We start from the raw sequence: 22,012 nt of genomic DNA, 5'->3' as shown, positions 1-22,012 counted from the left end.
TTGGTCCTTCCCCAGCACCCACAAAATACCCAGCCTATAGTAAGCTCTCCATAAATGCATGATGAAAAAGTGAATACATGAGTGAATAAGGCATTTAAAAACCCTCATAGATCAATTGAAGAAGTAAATCACTCATGCTTAGTGACTATAATAAAAGAATGAATGTATACCCATCATAAAATAGTGTCTACAAGTGGAAGAGAACTTGTCAGACAGTATATTTGTATCAGGTTCTACAGTAAGACCTAAATGACAAATTGTAGAAATATATATCTTTCCTTACATATATCTTTTGCCTAAGACCTTGCTAGCTTGTTCATGTCTAGTTTGATGAGGTTGGGACTATGATTAAATCACCATAGTGTAAATTTTCAGACTCTGGCACTCCTGTTGGAACAGAGGGCTACCTGTTCTGTGCCTGAGTACTGGCCCATCTTCCTTCTCGTACTAACTACCCAACACGGAGTCAGGAATTTATCCCATGATATATCTTGTCTGTTGGCTATCACCAAGGTTATCGTAGGAAAATTAGTTACACAACTGTTGAGTGCTTCAGGAAGTTAGGTCTCCCAGTACACAGACACACAAACACAGAGAGCATCAATTTCCAGAATGCTCTACTTCTAAAACCATCATCATGGAAATCCTGAAGTACATTAAAAGGAACAGCATTCCAGATTGGATAATAAAAGTAATGCTATGATCTAGCAAGGATAGTGGAAAGCAAAAGAACAGACATGGGAGAAAAGATCCCAAGACGTCCTCCACATAGACATTGTACTCTAGTAGCAGGCATCACTCTTTCTTTGCAAATGCTTAAGCATAGACCCAGACATTTTGATAAATGAGTAGGATCACACAAAACACTGAGGAAGATGATTAAGGGAGTGGAATAATTGATATATGAGGAGAGAGGTTTTTGAAAAATCTAATTATAGAGCAGCCCAGCCAAAGGATGAGTTCACTGAGAAAGTGCAGATGTACTTCTCGGTTTGCACTCCAAAGAAAACCCCAGAGCAGAACGAGAACAAAATGAGTCGTTCCAACAGGATGTGAGTACAAGTGAAAGGAAGAAATTTAAAAAATGGCAAAGTCAAGAGCAAGTATCAGGACAGAATTCCTCACAGGAGAATGTATGACTCTACAAAGATTCTGCCTCATGCCTGGCAGTCTCATTTTCAGAGAGAGGACTCAGAAACTGACCCCGGTTATACTCTGCTATGCCTCTCCCTTGGCCTGATGGGCTGGCCAGAGAGGCTCTGTCATTTCCAATCAGTGTGATTGTTTAATGCAAACAGCCTTGTGTTTATGACAAGAGGATGGTTAGAATAAACATAGAAAATATTACAAAATTCAAAGGTTTTGAACAGCCTCCAAAATTTGACTAAAGGAGTGACTTTCTCCAGGGGACACCTTGAGAGAGTGCTTCAGACACCATTCTCTACACACTGGTCTTCTCCACTGAATTAAGAAACACGATCCCTTGTCCCAATGTCCAACCACTTCTCAATGCTTTCCAGAGCCCAGAATGGGAGAGTCACAGGTGCAGTCCCCCACTCTGTGCCTGTGTACAAGTCTCAAGCACCCCAAGCTTGACATTAAGCCAAAGCTACAAAGAGTGGAGAGGTGGTTTCATCTCAAGTGGACTGCGGGGTCAAAATCAGAAAAAGACACATGTGAGCCAGAGTGACATCTTCAGTTTGCCACCTTCTAATTTAGAAAAATGGATAAATGGGCTCTATTGCATCATTCCAGTCTCCAAAGAAGTGAAAAATTCTTCACCCAAAAGACCACATGCTCCCATTTTTATAATGATATTCTTTGGTCTCCATCTTTGTGCCTGTACTCCATCAAGTCCATTAGCAATTCATCTGGTCTTTTCATTTCTTGGAAAAAATAATGCTTAGGGGAAGCTGGGCAAAAATAAGGGAGAAGTTCACCCTCCTCTCAGTGACATCTCCAAACAGAACCAAGGAAAGTGTTCCCATCTGGGGTGAAGAGGGTTCCCAAAGATTCCTTTGACACCCATCACAGTATCTGGTATGATCACATTTACTATAAATTAAGGTGCTATCACTTCTGCATTTATATTTATTTTTCTAAAAAATACTTTTTTTAATATTTAAAAATATTTTTGACTGAAAAATGTGAAATAAATTAAGTACAAAATTAAAATCTCTTTTTGGTGCTTATGTGTGCTTTCAAGAGAAATGAATGGAATGGATGCATAATGGACAGATCACTAAGTAAGATTATATATGTGTGTATATTTCCATATAGTCGTGATCATACTATACAAAGTTTTATAACCTGTATCTGCATTTGTCATCTGTATTTTCAGCACTGTGTTATGGATTGCCAATTTTTTCCTGACATCTGATTTTTAATGACTGAATAGTATTTGATTTTTCATATATACCACTACTTACTTCATGAACAGGCACTATAGTTCAATTTTTAAGCTATTTCTAATCTTTTAACATTAGAAACAATGTTGTCACAAATATCCGTGTATATAAATGTTTATTTTTAAATAAGAGTTTTAACAGTGAAATTTCTGGGTCAAAGGAGTTAAAGACTTTTATAGCTTTCAACATGCATAGACAGCTTTAGTGTATGAACAGATCTGTTTAATCACAGCCTCGATACAAGTCAGGTTATCATTGTTTTTAGAATGGCCCACATGATAGACAAAATTTACATGTGCACATACACATATGTATGTACATTGCATTATTGGTTTCATGTTTTAAACTATATAAGTTTATAAGCTTTATATTTTACTATTTATATATTATTGAAAACATTAATATCTGTAATATATTTATATCAATATATAATAAAATGCTCCATTATATGTAAAATTATATATACAGTATTAAAATGATTTACATTTTAATATAAAATTATAAAAGCATTGTATTATAAATTTATAAATTATAAATGTACATATATTTATATATACATGTGTGCATGTGCGTGTGTGTGTGCATGTGTGTGCATGTGTGTGTGTGCATGCGTGTGTGTGCGCACATGTGCGTGTGTGTGCATGTGTGTGCATGTGCGTGTGTGCATGTGTGTGTGCATGTGTGTGTGTGCATGTGTGTGCATGTGCGTGTGTGTGCATGTGCATGTGTGTGTGCGCGTGTGTGTGTGTGTACTGGCGTGTGGGAGTGGGAGAGACAGGATCTCCGTCTGCCACCCAGGACAGAGTGCAGTGGCACAATCATAACTCCCTGGAGCCTGGAACTCTTGGGCTCAAGCAACCCTCCCACCTCAGCCTCCTAAGTAGCTGGTACTACAGGCACATGCCATTACACCTAGCTGATTTTTTTTTTTTTTTTTTTAGAGACAGGGTCTATGTTGCCCAGGCTTGGTCTCATACTCCTGGCCTCAAACAATCTTCCTGCCTTGGCCTTCTAAAGCTCTGAGATTACTGCACCCACCCCATGTGTTCATATGTTATTATAAATAAAATAAATTACTTCCTCAATATTAGGTAATAAGGGAGGAAGATTTTCCAACATATATAAATTTTTAAAATAACAGAAAAATTTACAACAGAGGAAAGTGAAGGATACCTGACCCAGGATTTCTAAGGCCACTCTGGTAGAGTTTTCTGTCTTTCACAACTGTTGGCGTTCTCTCTCTTTCTATTCAGAAAGACCAGTTGTTCTTGATAATAGCATCATCCCTGGCTTCTTATAAATTATTGTCATTCTAGTTGCATTAATCTCTTTGACTTTTTCTTCTACATTCAGGGTTATCATTACAAGCCTTTGCTCTGTCACAAATTAACTCTTTTGCTGTATCTATTCTGCTTCTATTCTGTTAATTTCATTTAAAAGCAGAATTTGTGTTCTCAATTTCTTTTTTTTTTTTTTTGAGACGAAGTTTTGCTCTTGTTGCCCAGGCTGGAATGCAATGGTGCAATCTTGGCTTACCACAACCTCCCCCTCCCAGGTTCAAGTGATTCTCCTGCCTCAGCCTCCCAAGTAGCTGGGATTACAGACGCCTGCCACCACACCCAGCTAATTTTTTTTTGTATTTTTAGTAGGGAGGGGGGTTTCACCATGTTGCCAGGCTGGTCTCAAACTCCAACCTCAGGTGATCCCCCCGCCTCAGTCTCCCAAAGTGCTGGGATTACAGACATGTTCCACCACGCCTGGCCTGTGTTCTCAATTTCTGTCTTCTTCAGGCATCTTTCTTACCAGTTCATTCTGTTGTTTTGGCATCCTAGCCTTTGGATCTTGAGTCACTGAATTCATGATATCCTGAAATTCTACACTGCAAAGAAGTTGTAGGAAATTTGCATTTGTTTCTTGGGTAATGTTTTCCCCAGTTTAAATTATTCATGTCTTTTGTATGCCTTCTTGCTTGTATCTTTTAGAGGGGTTTTGCCCCTACATTGTTACTTTCTATGTTAACTAGGACAGTCCTTTCTATGTGTTTTATTCATTCTACATAAATGTGGTTAAATTATCTGTTAGTCCATGTCCATGTTCTCTGATACCTTATTAGCTTCCCCTCAGATGTTCGGTTGGAGGTAAGGGTATATTGTAAGTTATGTCTGTCTTTACACAGCCTGAGTAAGTTATATCTGCTTTTATGCAGCCTATAGGAAGAGGAGGAGGGAACCCAGGTGGGCCTGGAGCTGGTTATGATGCATTTACCCAGGTAGAATTGCCAGCATTTTAGAAAGTCAATCCAAGACACAGCTGTACCAAACAAAAATAATTTTTAAAAAATTATAGACATGTTATTACTTTAACATAAAATATGAAGAATAGATGTTTACTTGAAATCATGTATTATTACTTACTATTTACTTTCTGTTATATAAATGCTAATATTTAAACAACAAAATAAGACTAAAAGTGGTAGTTAGTAGTAATTAATAGTAGGTATAAACAAATATATGTCAGAAAAATGTAATGATAATTGTATAAATTTTTTCTATTCTTTAGCAGAGCAATTTATTTAAATCTTTTTAAATTCGCTTGGATATTAAAGAGATGCTATATATTCATCATGCTATATTAATATGTATTTTTAAGGTGCATAATACTTTTAAAAAAGAGAACATAAATAGAACTAATTAAAAATGTATATTACCACTATGCAATGAAAAACAAGTTTCTTTTAGTCCTATGAGACATAGGAAAATTATAATCTTTCTATTTACTTCTCTAATGATACTTCTTTCAAATGCCTGCACCCGTTAGGACATCCTTCTTTTAGATAGGCAAAACTATATAGCAAATGTAACATTACTTTATCTTGCAGCTCTGCTCTCATTGAGCCTATGTTACGTGGGTGCCTGGTGTCAGTCCAGCATGGTAATGTCAAGGTGATATATATGCTCTCTACAAAAGCATTTGCGCTTGGACATCTTAGCCTATTTGTGTGTTGCTATAAAGGAAGACGTGAGACTGGGTAACTTACACAGAAAAGAGGTTGATTTTGCTCATGGTTCTGCAGAAGCATGGCACCAGCATCTGCTTCTGGTGAGGGCTTCCAGAAGCTTCCTCTCATGGCAGAGGTGAAGGGGAGCCAGAATGTGCAGAGATCACCATGCTGAGAGAAGCAGCAAGAGAAAGAGAGAGAGGAGGGAAGTGCCAGGCTCTTTTTAACAACCAGCTCTCATGGGAACTAATGGAATGAGAACCAACTCATTACCATGAGCAGAGCACCAAGATGTTCATGAGGGATCCACCCCCATAATCTAAATGCCTCCTACCAGGCCCCACCTCCAACACTGGGGATCCAATTTCAACATGAGATTTCGAGGGGTCAAATATCAAACCATAACAATGGAATACTTAATATTTTATTTACTGGCAACAGCAGGCTTTTAGATATGTAGGATTAGTTTTCATCCCCAAATCTCCACCCACTTTGTGTCTACAGGCTTGTTACCACAGACCAGCTTGCTGCCTGTCCATCAGGTCTTTTGCATCTTTAAATGTGTGCATAAGTTCTCCAGATGTAAAATGGCCATGGTTTTAAAACACGAAGTTAAACCTACCCCAGGGAAAATGGTTTTAAAGCACAGAAGTCATCTAAACTTGTGAAATTAACATTGTACTCTAAATAAATTACAAATTTAGTAAGGAAATTGAGAAAGTTCTGCTTAATTTGGTTGCCCTTTTCACTGACATTTTCTCAATTCTGAAGCTGTCTTATTTCCAAAAATTGAGCCTTTTTTCCATATAATTGTCACAACTTAAAACTATTCATGTACAGTTAATTCATCCTTTTCTAGGATACTTAATGTCTCTTCAAAGATCAAACAGCTTCAGAGAAACAGCATATAAATCTCTGTTTTACAGTACTCTTTTCCCCATTCTCATTCTCAACATATTTCCAAATTACAAGAGATTTCTTCTTGTCCCCCACTTTGAAAATAGTTTACTGCAGGCCAAAGATTAAAAATCTTTTCTATGGCCAGCAACAGTATATCAAGATGTACCATCTTGTAGGCACATGTCTAAGAAGCTATCACTTCCCATTTTTATAAAGTCAAACATGTTGTTAATTGCTTCCTCACGTTCTGAGGAAACTTCAGAGTGACCAGGAACTTTTATTATGAAAGCCTCGATCCACAAGTAAGCAAATCACACCCCTTTTCAGCACTGTTGTGTTCAAGACGTGCAGGACATTTAGCAGGTAATATCTTTTTATTTCCTTTAGTAAAAAGTTTATAGCCTGAATAGAATTTGTTAAAATCTATGTTAGTTATGTCTGCCAAGTCTGCAGTTAGATGAGCAAAGTCTAATATGAATTTGGACAAGATTATCAACAGTCTTTTGTTTTATGTTTTCTATAGCTCCATTAAAATCTTTGCAGAAATAAAAAAGATGATTTCAAACTCATTTTTTCACATCTAAGAGCTGGGGGAAACTTTTTATTCCTAACACATTACTCAGTACTAAAGAAAGCATGATCATTAATAAGAACTGACAGGATCAGCTCTATAGTGTGAGGGGCCAACAGATCAGTTACCAAAATTTCCCCTTTTTGTCAACCACGGAGTATTTTAATTACTACCTCTGAATCAGGAAATGTAACTTCCTCAGTTTCACAGGAGATTCACAGAAACAATATGATAACTGTGTACACATTCATGCCATGTGCCCAGGCTAATTCAGTAGCCACTATTTTCAAGCATTGGTATCATTTGAGAAATGAAAAAATTTTAAATTATCTTAGAAGTACTTGTATCTTTTCCTAATCTGGGCCTTTCTGTACTATATCTATTAGAAATGCCTTGAAGAAATGCACGTGGATGATGCTTTACTTAATTTCCAACCCTGAATGCCTGAGGTTACAGGGAAATAAAGCAATGTAAAAGGAAGCAGCGTTTTGAGCAAGCCTTAGGGAAGATGTTGACTTCAAATGTCAATACAGATAGCTATATTTGCCAACCAAAGGACAGGATTTGCTACACCTTGCGATAGTGCATTGGTTGAGCAGTGAAAGTCATAGTCACATGTGACCTGTATATCATCTGGACAGTTTAGAGAAGGCCTCTTGAGGGATGAAGAGTAGTATTCATTATTAAAACTTGTTAAATTCAATCCATTGTTCTGGGCCCTGAAATGCATCATACCACTTAAATCTCACCACAGCTCCATAGGACAAGCACTATTATACCTGTTTTTAAAGTGTAAAAATTGAGGCTCAGCAGCATTAAGAAAGTTGCTTAGGGTCAATGAAAGAGAGGGAGCCCACTCTTGAACCCAAATCCATGGCTTCTGACCTAATGTTATTTTCAATAGTTTGAGGGGCTTTCAATACATCTTCTTTCAAGTCCTGGAATCCCAGAGAAGGTGATGAGGCAGAGAAGTTTCAAGTCAGAACTCTAAAGTTTTAACTATAGCTTCCAACAAGGCGGCTCTTATCTGTGTTGTATTTTGGAATTTTATATTAGAATTCATTTGAAAAAGGAAGCAGGGGTCTTCCGCTTTAAAAAACCTTGTAAAGAAATCAGCCTGTGACAATGTAAAGCAATGTCTTTCCTTCTCCCATATCCTTTTTTAATTGCTGATACTATGTACAACCTTGTTAACTGATTTGTGGATAGGGGTGTGTGTTGCTTTTCATTCCAATGTGTGAGTTTGCAGCGTAGTTTGGATGTTTTTGCTTAAACACAAAAACGAAGAAGCAGTTACAAATGCTTTAACTTTGTTTGCTATAACGTTAGTATAAATAATAGACTCATGTCCTCGAATTATTAATGGAAATAAGCATAGCCTGGGGCTGGATGACTTGAAAAACCAGTGTGCATTGTATAATGAAAAGAGTGTGGAATTTAGAGTCACAGCATTGTATAATGAAAAGAGTGTGGAATTTAGAGTCACATTCTGCCTTGAACTTCATTTCTGGTATGACCTTGTGCGTGTTACCAAATTTCTCTCAGGCTCTGTTTCCTCATTTGTTAAAACAGCAGCATAAAAGCCAACTTCACAGTGATGTGAAAATTAACTAAGAGAATGTACATTAAAAGATCTGACACATTTGAGGTTGCTGACTGATGCTCCATTTTCATTGGTATCGATGGATCAAATTCTTGAAAGTAATGATACCCTCTGTGCGATTTACCAACAAGAGGCCTTTGTGGCAGCCAGAGGGCTCCGTGTCAGCCTGGCTCTCCAGAATAAAACAGCACTCCCATAGCAAGCATTTTGACAGGCCCGCAGCAGGTTTGCCCTCACATTTAACACTACACTTGAAATGGTGGCTTGAAAGGCCTGGAGCATCCATAGCACAAAAGAACAATCTTTACACTGACATTGATTTCTCCATTGTTCACTTTTACTGATCATCACATGAGGTCCAGAGACTTATGTTGGAATGCATAACATTTTCTTTTTTTTTTTCCTTCAACTTTTATTTTAAGTTCCGGGGTACATGTGCAAGATATGCAGGTTTGTTACACAGGTAAACGTGTGCTGCACAGATCAACCCATCACCTAGGTATTAAGTCCAGCATACTTTAGCTATTTATCCTGATACCCTCCCTCCCCATGCCCCACCCCCTGCAAGTCCCAGTGCCTGTTGTTCCCCCCAATGTGTCCATGTGTTCTCATCATTCAGCTCTCGCTTATAAGAACAGAATGCATGATATTTTCAAACCCATTTTGGGGGACAGCAAATACACCTTCTCCCAAAGATTTGAATGAATTCAATTGTTCAAGTTTTGGACACCCATAAACCAGTTCTAGTGATGAAATCCCACCCTATAGGAACTACTTAAAAGGTAATTTTCAAAAACAAAAGTTGATCTTGAGAGAGAAAAATTTATTTTAGAATCCCCTTTTTAAGAAACTGGAAATGGTTTTTTTAAATTATACTTTAAGTTCTAGGGTACATGTGCACAACGTGCAGGTTTGTTACATATGTATACATGTGCCATGTTGGTGTGCTGCACCCATTAACTCGTCATTTACATTAGGTATATCTCCTAATGCTATCCCTCCCCCAGCCCCCAACCCCACGACAGGCCCCAGTGTGTGATGTTCCCCTTCCTGTGTCCAGGTGGTCTCATTGTTCAATTCCCACCTATGAGTGAGAACATGCGGTGTTTGGTTTTTTGTCCTTGCGATAGTTTGCTGAGAATGATGGTTTCCAGCTTCATCCATGTCCTTACAAAGGACATGAACTCATCATTTTTTATGGCTGCATAGTATTTCATGGTGTATATGTGCCACATTTTCTTAATCCAATCTATTATTGATGGACATTTGGGTTGGTTCCAAGTCTTTGCTATTGTGAATAGTGCTGCAATAAACATATGTGTGCATGTGTCTTTATAGCAGCATGATTTATAATCCTTTGAGTATATACTCAGTAATGGGATGGCTGGGTCAAACGGTATTTCTAGTTCTAGATCCTTGAGGAATCACCACACTATCTTCCACAATGGTTGAACTGGTTTACAGTGCCACCAACAGTGTAAAAGTGTTCCTTTATCTCCACATCCTCTCTAGCACCTGTTGTTTCCTGACTTTTTAATGATCACCATTCTAACTGGTGTATCTCACACCATCTCATTGTGGTTTTGATTTGCATTTCTCTGATGGCCAGTGATGATGAGCATTTTTTCATGTGTCTCATGGCTGCATAAATGTCTTCTTTTGAGAAGTGTCTGTTCATATCCTTCACCCACTTTTTGATGGGGTTGTTTTTTTCTTGTAAACTTGTTTGAGGTCTTTGTGATTGTGGACATCAGCCCTTTCAGATGAGTAGATTGCAAAAATTTTCTCCCATTCTGTAGGTTGCCTGTTCACTCTGATGGTAGTTTCTTTTGCTGTGCAGAAGCTCTTTAATTAGATCCCATTTGTCAATTTTGGCTGTAGCCTTGTAGCATAGTTTCAAGTCAGGTAGCTTGATGCCTCCAGTTTTGTTCTTTTGGCTTAGGATTGTTTTGGCAATGTGAGCTCTTTTTTGGTTCCATATGAACTTTAAAGTAGTTTTTTTTCCAATTCTGTGAAGAAAGTCATTGGTAGCTTGATGGGGATGGCATTGAATCTATAAATTACCTTGGGCAGTATGGCCATTTTCAAGGTTAGAGAAAAAAGAGTAAAAGAAATGAACAAAGCCTCCAAGAAATATGGGACTATGTGAAATGACCAAATCTACGTTTGATTGCTGTACCTGAAAGTGACGGGGAGAATGGAACCAAGTTGGAAAACACTCTGCAGGATGTTATCCAGGAGAACTTCCCCAACCTAGCAAGGCAGACCAACATTCAAATTCAGGAAATGATTTTAAGACTCCCTTTTTAAGCTGTTTGCCCTCTTGAGACAAAAAAAAAAAAAGAAAGAAAGAAATAATGAATAGATCGTGTATAAAAGTCCATGGAAAATCAAAAGCCTCTTAACAATTGTCCTTCCAAATACACTCTTATACTTCTGCTTTAACAAACAGAATTACTATGGACCTTATGACTAATTACTCAATGAACTCATTTCAGCCTTCACTGCAACCCTGATGAGAAAAAGACTACTACTAGGATGCTACTTGGAATGAACATTTGTCCCCACTACAATCAAAATTTAAGAAGTCAATATTTGGGTTCCCCCAACAATGGAAAGAAAAATCAGCAAATTAAATTTTTTAAAAGCAATTTTCTTTGCATTTCTTGGAAATCACATCTGTATCAATAAGACATTATAACACTTTATCTCTTTCTGTCTTAAGGAATGTGTACACCAGCTTGTGGCTGTGGCAAACTAGAGCTGTAATACCCACGGCTACCAAGAGATGGCGGGGGGCCACACGTGCACTGGGGATTAGTGGGTGGCTGCCATCTGGAACTGACTCATGTTTCTCTGCCTCATTGACTCTTGATCTTGTTTCAGAATGATCATTTTCCACGATCCCTCTTACCCTTTTATATTTTAGTTCTGTAGTTTAATTATTTAATTTCATAATGGCATCATCTGATTGAGGGACTTTGGTATTAGCTCTGAAAAGCATTTTTGGGGGATTCATTTGGCCTGAAACACCACATAAAATGTGATTTTATTATGTGTGATGAGGATTACTATGATTAGGGTGGACCATTTTCAAAAACAAATTAGTTCAACCTCAAGGAAACAGAGGTCTGAGGCTGGCTCTTTCCTCTTTAGAGCCCTTGGGCTCCAGTAAAACCATCCACTGCTCATGTTTTATTTATTTATTCTAGTCATTTAATCATTTCTGTTTTTAAATTTGAGGAAAAGATTCATCATGCTACAGCATGGTGTGGTGAAAATAGATATGCATAGGACATCAGGAGACTTGGAGTCTTCTCTGAGCTTTTCTACCCGCTATTTACTTGTGTAAATTATAGGAAATCATCTATTTCGGACTCATTGTCCCTGTTTATAAAGTGAAGGTATTGGATTGAGTACCTTTTACTTTTTCATTTGCATAAAGCATTTAAAGATTCTATGGAATTAAAAAACTTACTGATACGTGATAGAGTCAAAATTGTTCTATTTACCCTTTAGAAAGTCTCATAGAAAATTCAAACTGCAAAAATTTTAGCAGTTCTGAGAAACAGGAATGGGACATGCCAAAGTAAAATATTTAGAAGACTCTCTGATAGCCAGAGATGGGACAGAGGCACCAGTAAACACTGGAGAAATCCCCTATCCCAGAGAAACAAGAACTCAAGGTCAAAACCACGTAAGAATCTTTTGGATAAGCATGAGTTTGATTACCTTCCTCCTTAGTAAACCTGCATATGAGAACTCCTCAAAGTTTACTCTTAATCACACACACACATGAGAATTAGCCATAATGGGGAGCATCATATCAGTGATACTGAAATAAAATAACAACATCTCTTGCTATGGGTATAGACCTGTTCCACTACACTCCTTCTCCAAGGAAACTGTAAACTGCAAACACCACATGTAAACTGCTAAAATTGTACTACTAGGATTTCCTTTTGCTTCTTTTATTCTGATCTTAGAGATCCTCCTATAAAATATTTGAGTGGAGACCTATATCAAACTCCAGCATAATCCAATGTGACTTGTTAATTAAAACTAATACTGAGAGAACAGCTCTGCTTCTGCAATGCTGAAATAGCAAAGAAAACTATTCTTTAGTTCAAAAAAAGGAGGTAATCAATTTCCTGAATATTCAACAGGTAACTTCTTGTGAAAGAGAGTAAATGTAATTTTGAAAAAGGAAATTAATTTGGAAGTACTTGATTTGCACTCTCGAGAATATTCTAGGGGCCATTTGGGTCTATAACACTAGACCAAAGCTGTCATGAGACCATAAATCTAAGAATATAAAGAACTGAATATATATATATAGAAATATATAGTTAGATACTTTGTCAGAGACAGTGAACAGCAGACAGGATATAGCAGAAAATTGAATTACTCAGGTTGTAAACAAACACAAGGAATTTCCTAGCATGCAAAAAACCTAAAATGACAAAGGGAAAGGAAGAGAAGGGAAAGGGAAGAAGAGAGGAAGGGAGGAAGAGGAGCAGAGAGGAAAAAAAGGAAACGAGGGAGAAAGTGGACAAGATATAGAGACAAGACCTTGAATTGGTTTATGCCTTTCTCTCCCATTACCACCCATCTCAAATGTCACCTTATATTAATATCCAACCAATTATTTGTCCCACCGAAACCAGTCCATTTCTTGCTTTATGCATTTGCTAATGCTTTTATTCTCTGCTCAAAAAGCGCTTCTCTATTTTATTCCCTTCCTTTCCATCCCCAACACTGATGAGTTAAATCTAGTTCTTCTGTCAAAACTCCCCTCAATTCCTTTTTGAATGAATGAATGAATGCATGATCTAATTATTGATGATGGTGTTGTTAGTTATAATGCATTTGCCTGTAGTCACACAATCAAAAAGAATATATTTTAGACTAGTTAGTACTGAAATTATTTTCATTTAATTTTAATTTTTATAATTATAAAAGTAATTTCTAATGTTATACAAAAAATAAATTATTTACCCCCCACCATTCAAAATAACTAGTTATTGGTATCCTTCTTTAAAGATTTTACATGCATATTCTTTAATATAAAGATAACTTTTTTAGTTTTTTGACTGATGTATTGACTTATTATTGGCATGCAATAAGTTATACACATTTAAAGTATATAACTTGATGAGATTTCATGTATGTAACTTTAAAACATCACCACAATCTAGATAATGAATATCAATATCCTTCTCAAATTTTCCTCATTCTTCTTTATAATCCCTCCCTCCTACTCCATATTTACCTCCAACCTCCATCTCCAGACAGTCATTCATCTTCCTTTTCTCACCATAGTTTATTTTACATTTTCTGGAATTTAATACAATGTTACAATACAGTATATACTTGTTTATCTGGCATCTTTCACTCAGCATAATTATTTTGAGATTTATTCATGTTGCAGCATATATCAATAATTTTCTTTTTGTATTGTTGAACAATATTCTAATGTAAGAAAACATTACAGTTTATTCACCAGTTGATACATGTAAGGATTGTTTCCAGTTTTTGGCTACTAAAAATAAAGAATGAAGCAATGAAAATTTGTAAATGAGTCTTTGTAAGGATATATGCTTTCATTTCTATTGTGTAAATAAATACCTAGAAGAGGAGTGGGTGAATGATATGATAGGTGTGTGTTTAATATTTAAGAAACTGCCAGACTGTTTTCCAAAGTGGTTGCACCATTTCTCCATTCACACCAGCAAAGTGTGAGTGTTCGTGTTCTTCTTTGCCAATTCTTGTGATGGTCAGTCTTTTAATTTCTAACCATTCTAAAAGTATATAGTAGTATCATATTACAGTTTTAGTATGCATTTCCCTAATTAATTCTGACGTTGAGCATATTTTATGTGCATATTTGCTATCTGTATATCTTCTCTAGTGACATATCTGTTCAAATCTTTTGTCTATTTTTAATTGGATTGTTCTTTTTCATTATTTAACTGTTTTTTGTATATATAGAATAAAACTTTTTTACAAGGTATGTGATTGGCAAATATTGTCTCCCAGTGTGTAGCCTGTGTCTTCATTCTCTTACTAGTGCCTTTTGAGCTACAGAAGTTTTTAATATTGATAAAGTTCAGTTTATCAATTGTTTATAAATTGTGTTTTCACTGCTGTTATATAAATAATTTTTGCCTAGCTGAAGATCACAAATGTTTTCCTCTGTGTTTTCTTCCAGAAATGTTATAGCTGTAGGTTGCACATTTAGGTCTGTTATCCATTTTATATTCATCTTTGTTTATGTTGTAAAGTATAAGCTGAAACCTATCATTTGCATATGGATATCCAGATTTTCCAGCACCATTTATTGAACATAATATTATTCCTCCATGAAATTTGCCTGTGCCAAAAATTAATTGTTCATGCATGGGTTTATTTTTGAAGTGTCTATACTGTTCCATTAATCTATCTTGACACTGATATCCCACTATCTTCCATACTGTAGCTTTATGATAACTCTTAAAGTATTCTTTGTCCTCCAATTTTGTTCTTTTTTTTCAAATTTGCTTTGGCTATTCTAGGTCCTTGGTCTTTCCATATGAATTTTATAATCAATGTATCAGTTTCTACAACATAAAGAAAGTCTTCACAATTTTCACTGGGAATGCAATGAATCTATAGATCAATTTAAGGAAAATTGACATTTTGCCAATATTAAGTCTTCTGAACCATTACCTCTAGTTATCTCTCTATTTATGTCTCCTTTCATTTGTTTCAACATTGTTTTGTAGCTTGCAGTGTACAGGTGTTTTACATCTTTTGGCAGATTTATCCCTAAGTTTTTACATTTATATTGCTATTGTAAACTATATTCCTAAAAATTTTCAGTGATGTATTTCCAATAATTTGTTGCACTATGTAGAAATATAATTTTTTTTGTATGTTGATCTTGCATCCTGGAACCTTGGTAAACTCACTTATTAGTTCTTGTAATTTTTTGTGTATAGATTCCGTTGGAATTTCTACAAAGATAATCGTCTGCAAATAGTTTTACATCTTCTTTACCCAGATGGATGTCTTTTAGTTCTTTTCCTTGCCTTATTTCACTGACTAGAATTGCCAGTATAATGTTAAATAGATTTAATGAGAGTAGACATTCTAGTTTTTTTTCTGATCTTACTGGGGAAGCATTCAGTCTTTTAACCATGAAGTATGATGTCACTTAACAGTTTTCATAGATGTGATTTATTGAGAAAGTTCCCTTCTATTTCTAATGTATTTTTTTATTGGGAAATGGTAGATCTTGTCAAATGTTTTTTCTGGGTCCATGGAGATAATCATATATTGTTGGGGTTTTTTAAATTTTTTATATAATAAATTATATATAATGATTTCTACATGTGTTAAACCAGTCTTGCATTCTTGCAACATATATCACTTGATCTTGATCTTGTATATATTGTCGATATCAATTTACTAAAATTGGGTTAAGAATATTTGCATCTCTGTTCTTAAGAGATATTGGTTGGAAGTTTTCCTTCTTTGTAAAGTCTTTGCCTGCTTTTGGTATCAGGGTAATGCTGGCTTCATTGAATAAGTTGGAAAATATTGTCTCCTCTTAAATTTTCTCCAAGAGTTTGTACAGAATTGTGATTAATTTTTAAATGTTTGGTAGAATTTGCCAGGGAACCCATCTAAACTAGACTTTTCTTTGTGGGGATAATTTAACCATACATTCAATTCGATTACCAAATATAGGGCTATATAGGTTATCTTTTCCTTCTTGGGTGAGCTTTGATAGTTATGTCTCTCAAGAAATTTTTCCATTTCATCTAAGTTGTCCAATTTATTGGCACAAAGTTATTACTAGTATTTCCTTATTATCCTTTGCGTATCTACAGAAATTGTAGGAATTTTGCCTCTCATTTCTGATACTGGTGATTTGTGTCTTCTCTCTTTTTCTTATCAGTCTGGATTGGATTTTTTTTTTTAGCAGAGTCTCACTCTGTCACCAGGCTGGAGTGCAGTGGTGTGACCTTGGCTCACTGCAACCTCCAACTCCCTTGTTCAAGCGATTCTCCTGTCTCAGCCTCCCAAGTAGCTGGGATGACAGGCAGGTGCCACCACGCCCAACTAATTTTTTTGTATTTTTAGTAGAGACAGGGTTACATCACATTGGCCAGGATGGTCTTGATCTGCTGACCTCGTGATCTGCCCACCTTGGCCTCCCAAAGTGCTGGGATTACAGGTGCGAGCCACCATACCCAGCCTGGAATGGAGTTTTATCAATTTTATTGATCTCAAAGAACCAACTTTTGACTGAATTGTTTATTGTTTTTCTATTTGTAATTTTATTTCTTTCTATTCTGATTTTTCTTATTTCCTTCATTTTACTTACTTTATATTTCAATCTTCTTTTTCTCCTTTCTTATGGTGGAAGCTGAGGTTGTTGATTAGAGATTCCATCTTTCTTCTTTTCTGATATGTGCCTATTGGTCTATAAATTTCCCCCAAGAATGTGGCATCCCAGAGATTTTAATATGCTGTACTCATTTCATTCAGTTCAAGATACTTTCTAGTTTCACTTTTGATTTCTTCTTTGACCTATAGTTCCTTTAGAAGTACATTATTTAATTTTCAAATTTTGGGGACTCTTACAGAAACCTTTCTGTTGTGGATAATTTAATTTCCTTGTGGTCAGAGAACACACTTAATACCATTTGAATTCTTATAAATTCATTGTGACTGGCTTTATGGTTCATAATATTATCTATCTTTGTAAAAATTCCATTGCAGTTGAAAAGAATGTATAGTCTGCTGTAGGTGGGTAAAGTATCCTATGAACATCAGTTAAGCCACATTGATTGATAGTGTTATTTAAATCATCTATATTCTTACTGATTTTCTCTCTATTTATTCTATCAATTATTCAGAAAGGGTTATTAAAATCTCCAACTAAAGTCATGGATCTATCTATTTTTCCTTGCAGTTCTATCAGTTTTTACATCAATTATTTTGAAGTTCTGTTATTAGGTAAACATTTAGGACTTTTATTTGCTCCTAATAAACTGACCCTTTACTATTATGGAATTACTTTTTTATACCTGGCAATATTCTATGTTCTGAAATCTACTTTATTTGATATTAGAAAAAGCTTCCTAGCTTTCTTTTGATTATCATTAGCTTGGTAAATATTTTTCATCCTTTTACTTTTAACCTACTCGAGTCTTTATATTTAAAGTGTGTTTATACACAGCTCTGAGTGGAGAGACTTCAAGATGGCTACCTGGAGGCACCCAGGGAATCTCTGAGGCATGGAAGCAGAGGGAAGCTAAGCATCTGGCCTGGCCAGGATTAAGAACAGCTCTGTGTGAGAAGAAACTCCCCAGTGCAGGGAAAAGGTGAGCAAAGGATCCCCAGGACTCCACATTCCCACAGACTCCTGCAATCCTAGCCACAGGAGAGCCCCCTCAGCCCTCATGGGCCCTGAAACTAGTATATGAAGCTGCCTAGAGTTCATACCATGACATTGTTCCAGAGATGTAGTTCAGGCTGGATCCCACACACTCCCCAGACCCAAGCAGCTGCAGCACACAGCCATTTTAAGAGACCAGGCCCCACCAGATGACATCCTGCCCTGGGGCCCAACAGCCCCTGAATTTCCACATCCATGGAGCCCTACTGATATTTCCTCATGTCCACCAAGTAGGCTGGCTGGACCCAGCATTGCAGCCAGGTCCCCAGCACTCTAGCCCACGCGGTGTTCTACACCCTAGTGAATGGCAGTGCAGTGCACCAGGGAAGCTTTCTCCAGGACAAAGGGAGCTGAAGCATTCACTCCCCAGAACCTGAGAGCCACCTGACTGGGGCTGCTGTCACTGACAGCAACCTTGCATCCCCAGACACAGACACTCTGCACATGCATGTGCTTTCAGCAGGCTTGGAGTCTGGTCTGTCTGGGAGCCTTCCTGGGGCCTGAAGACAAGCCTGTCCTCACCACTGCCACCATCATGACCACACCATCTAGGGACCTACACATCAATATTGCTTGCCAGTTTGGGTGCTTATGTGCACCATCAGCAGGCTTCAGGACAGGTCTGCCTCACCTGGCATCATTCCCCATGCTAGCACAATCAAGGAACTTGGAGATTAACCTGCTCTACCTACCATTGACCTTACTGGAGAGATAGACTCCAATTCAATAATAGTTGGGGAATTCAACACCCCACTTTCAGCATTGGACAGATAATCTAGACAGAAAATCAGCAAAAAAAAAAAAACTGGATTTAGACTGCACTTTAGAACACGTAGACCTAACATTTACAGAACATTTCACCAAACAGCCACAGAATACACATTCCTCTCATCAGCACATGGAACATTCCCCAGGACAGACCATATGTTAGGCCACAAAATTAATCTCAGTAAATTTTAAGCATCAAAATCCTATCAAGTATCTTTTCAGATCACAGTGGAATAAAACTAGAACTCAATAATAAAAGGAAATTTGGAAATAGTGAAATTAAACAACATGCTCTTGAATGGCCATTGGGTCAAGGAAGAAATTGAGAAGGAAATTTAAAAATTCTTGAAATAAATGAAAGTAAAATTACAACATACCAAAATCTGTGGAATACTGTAAAAGTGGTGCTGAGGGAAGCTTATAGCAAAAAAATGCCTATGTCAAAAAAGTAGAAAATTTCAAATAAACAATTTAGTGATGCACCTCAAGGAACTAGAAAAGCAAGAACAAACTAAACCCAAAATTAGTAGAAAGAAAGGAATAATAAAGATCAGAGCAGAACTAAATGAAATAGAGACTAAAAAAATACAAAGGATCAATGAAATGAAGTTTTTAAAAAATAAATAAAATCAATAAACTGCTAACTAACAAAAAAGAGAGAAGACCCAAATAAATAAAATCAGAAATGATACAGGAGGTATTACTCCTGATACCACAGAAATACAAAGAATCATTAGATACTATTATGAACAACTACATGCTAGCAAATTAGAAAACCTAGAGGAAAACGATGAATCCCTGGATACATACAATCTACCAAGATTGAACCAGGAAGAAATAGGAAATCTGAACAGAATAATAATGAGTACGAGATTGAATGAGTAATAAAAAGTCCCCTAACAACAACAACAACAAAAACTCAGGACCAGATGACTTTACTGATGAATTCTACCAAACTTATAAGGAAGTACTAACACCAATTTTTCTCAAATTATTCCAAAAAATTAAAGAGGAGGGAATTCTTCCTAACTCATTCTACAAAACCAGCATTACCCTAATACTGAAACCAAACAAGGATACAACAAAAAAAGAAACCTATAGATCAATATCCGTAATGAACATAGATGCAAAAGTCCTCAACAAAATATAGCAAACAAAATACTAGCAAACCAACAACACATCAAAAAGATAATATACCATGATCAAGGAGGATTTAACCCAGGAGTGCAAGGATGGTTCAACATATACAAATCAATAACTGTGACACATCATATAAACAGAATGGAAGATAAAAACCACACAGTCTTCTCAAAAGATGTAGAAAAGGCATCTCATAAAATTGAACATTCCTTCATGATAAAAAACTCTTAACAAATTAAGCATAGTAGAAACATAATAAAACATAAGAAACATAATAAAAGCCAAGTGTGACAAACCCAGCTAGTATCATAATAAATGGAGAAAAGCTGAGAGAATTTCCTCTGAGAACTGGAACAAGACAACAATGCCCACTATCACTATTTATACTCAACATAGTACTGAAAGTTCTAGCCGGAACAATCTCTAGCAAGAGAAAGAAATAAAAGGCACTTAAATTGGAAAACAGAAAGTCAAATTGTCTCTCTTTTTATATAACGTGATCTTATATTTAGAAAAACCAAGACTACACCAAAAAAACTCTTAGAACTAATCACTGAATTCAGTAAAGTCGCAGGATACAAAATCAACAAATATCAGTAATATTTCTATCACTAATAAGAAACTAGCTGAAAAATAAATCAAGAAAACAATCCCATTTACAATAGCTACAAAAAATAACAAAATGCCTAGAAATAAATTTAACCAAGAGGTGAAAGACCTCTAGAAGGAAAACTACAAAACACTGATGAGAAATTGAAAAGGACACAAACAAATGGAAAGACACCCATGCTCATGGATTGGAAGAATCGATATTGTTAAAATTAATCTTGAGACTATACTACTCCAAAGCAATCTACAGATTCAATGCAACCCCTATCAAAATACCAATGACATCCTTCACAGAAATAGAGAAAAACCTCCAAAATTCATATGAAACCACAAAACACTCAAAATAGCCAAAGCAATCCTAAGCAAAATGAACAAAGCTGGAGGCATTACACTACCTGCTTTCAAAATATAATACAAAGCTATAGTAACCAAATCAGCATGGTACTATCATAGAAACAGACATATAGACCAGCAGAGCAGAACAGAAAACCCAGAAAGATATTCACCTATTTGTAGCCAATTGATTTTTGAAAAAAGCACCAATAACATGCTTTGGGGAAAGGACACCCTCTTCAATAAATGATGATGGGAAAACTAGATATCCATATGCAGAAGAATGAAACTAGACCCTTATCTCTCACCACATCCAAAAATCAACACAGAATGGATTAAAGACTTAAATATAAAACCCAAAACTATGAAACTACTAGAAGAAAACACTGGAGAAATTCTTCAGAACGTTGATCTAGTTAAAGATTTTATGGCTAAGATCTCAAAAGCACAGGCAACAAAAACACAAACAGACAAATGGGACTACATTAAACCAAAAAGCTTCTGCACAGAAAAGGAAACAATCAGCAGAATGAAAAGACAACCTGCTGAATGAAAAAAAAAATATTTGGGGACTAATAACCAGAATATACAAGGAACCCAATTCAATAGCAAGAAAACAAATAATTCCATTAAAAAAGTAGACAAAGGTTTCTGATGAAGCCTATGTTGGTAGAGACATCTGAGAGCATTGATGAATGCCAACAGCTTAAATGGGGAAAATGAAAATAATAAAGTGGGCAAAGGATCTAAATAGACATTTCTCAAAAGAAGACATACAGGTGGCCAACAGATATATGAAAAAATGCTCACTATCACGAATCACCAAGAAAACACAAATCAAAACCACAATGAGATATCATCTTACTTTAGTTAGAATGGCTGTTATCAAAAAGACAAAAAATAACAGATGCTGGCAAGGATGTGGAGACAAGGGAACTTGTATACCCTATTAGTCAGAATGTAAATTTATACAGCCATTATAGAAAACAATATGGAGGTTTCGGAAAAAAATTAAAAATAGAACTATCACACAATCCAGTAATCACACTATTGAATATTTAACCAAAAGAAAGGAAATCAGTATATTAAAGAGATACCTGCTTCCCATGTTTATTGCAGCACTATTTGCAATAGCCAAGATATGGAATCAACCTGAGTGTTAATCAACAGATAAATGGATTTTTAAAATGTGGTCTATATCCACAATGGAATACTAGTCCACCATTAAACAAGA

At 36.2% G+C, this 22,012-nt stretch overlaps 1 protein-coding gene and 1 non-coding gene across 2 annotated transcripts in view; one reads left to right on the top strand and one right to left on the bottom strand.

Annotated features, from left to right (window-relative positions):
- AGBL1 (AGBL carboxypeptidase 1) overlaps window positions 1-22,012 on the bottom strand; it is a 912,082-nt gene that overhangs the window by 718,650 nt on the left and 171,420 nt on the right. The gene's annotated exons all lie outside the window — the stretch shown is intronic.
- LOC129014899 (small nucleolar RNA SNORD74) lies at window positions 21,426-21,498 on the top strand. Its single transcript, XR_008494421.1, has one exon. It is a non-coding gene; the product is annotated as a small nucleolar RNA SNORD74 (small nucleolar RNA).

This window comes from Pongo pygmaeus, chromosome 16, assembly GCF_028885625.2.
Source record: "Pongo pygmaeus isolate AG05252 chromosome 16, NHGRI_mPonPyg2-v2.0_pri, whole genome shotgun sequence".
Taxonomy (NCBI): Eukaryota; Metazoa; Chordata; class Mammalia; order Primates; family Hominidae; genus Pongo; species Pongo pygmaeus.
This window is presented reverse-complemented; position numbering and strand designations above follow the sequence as displayed.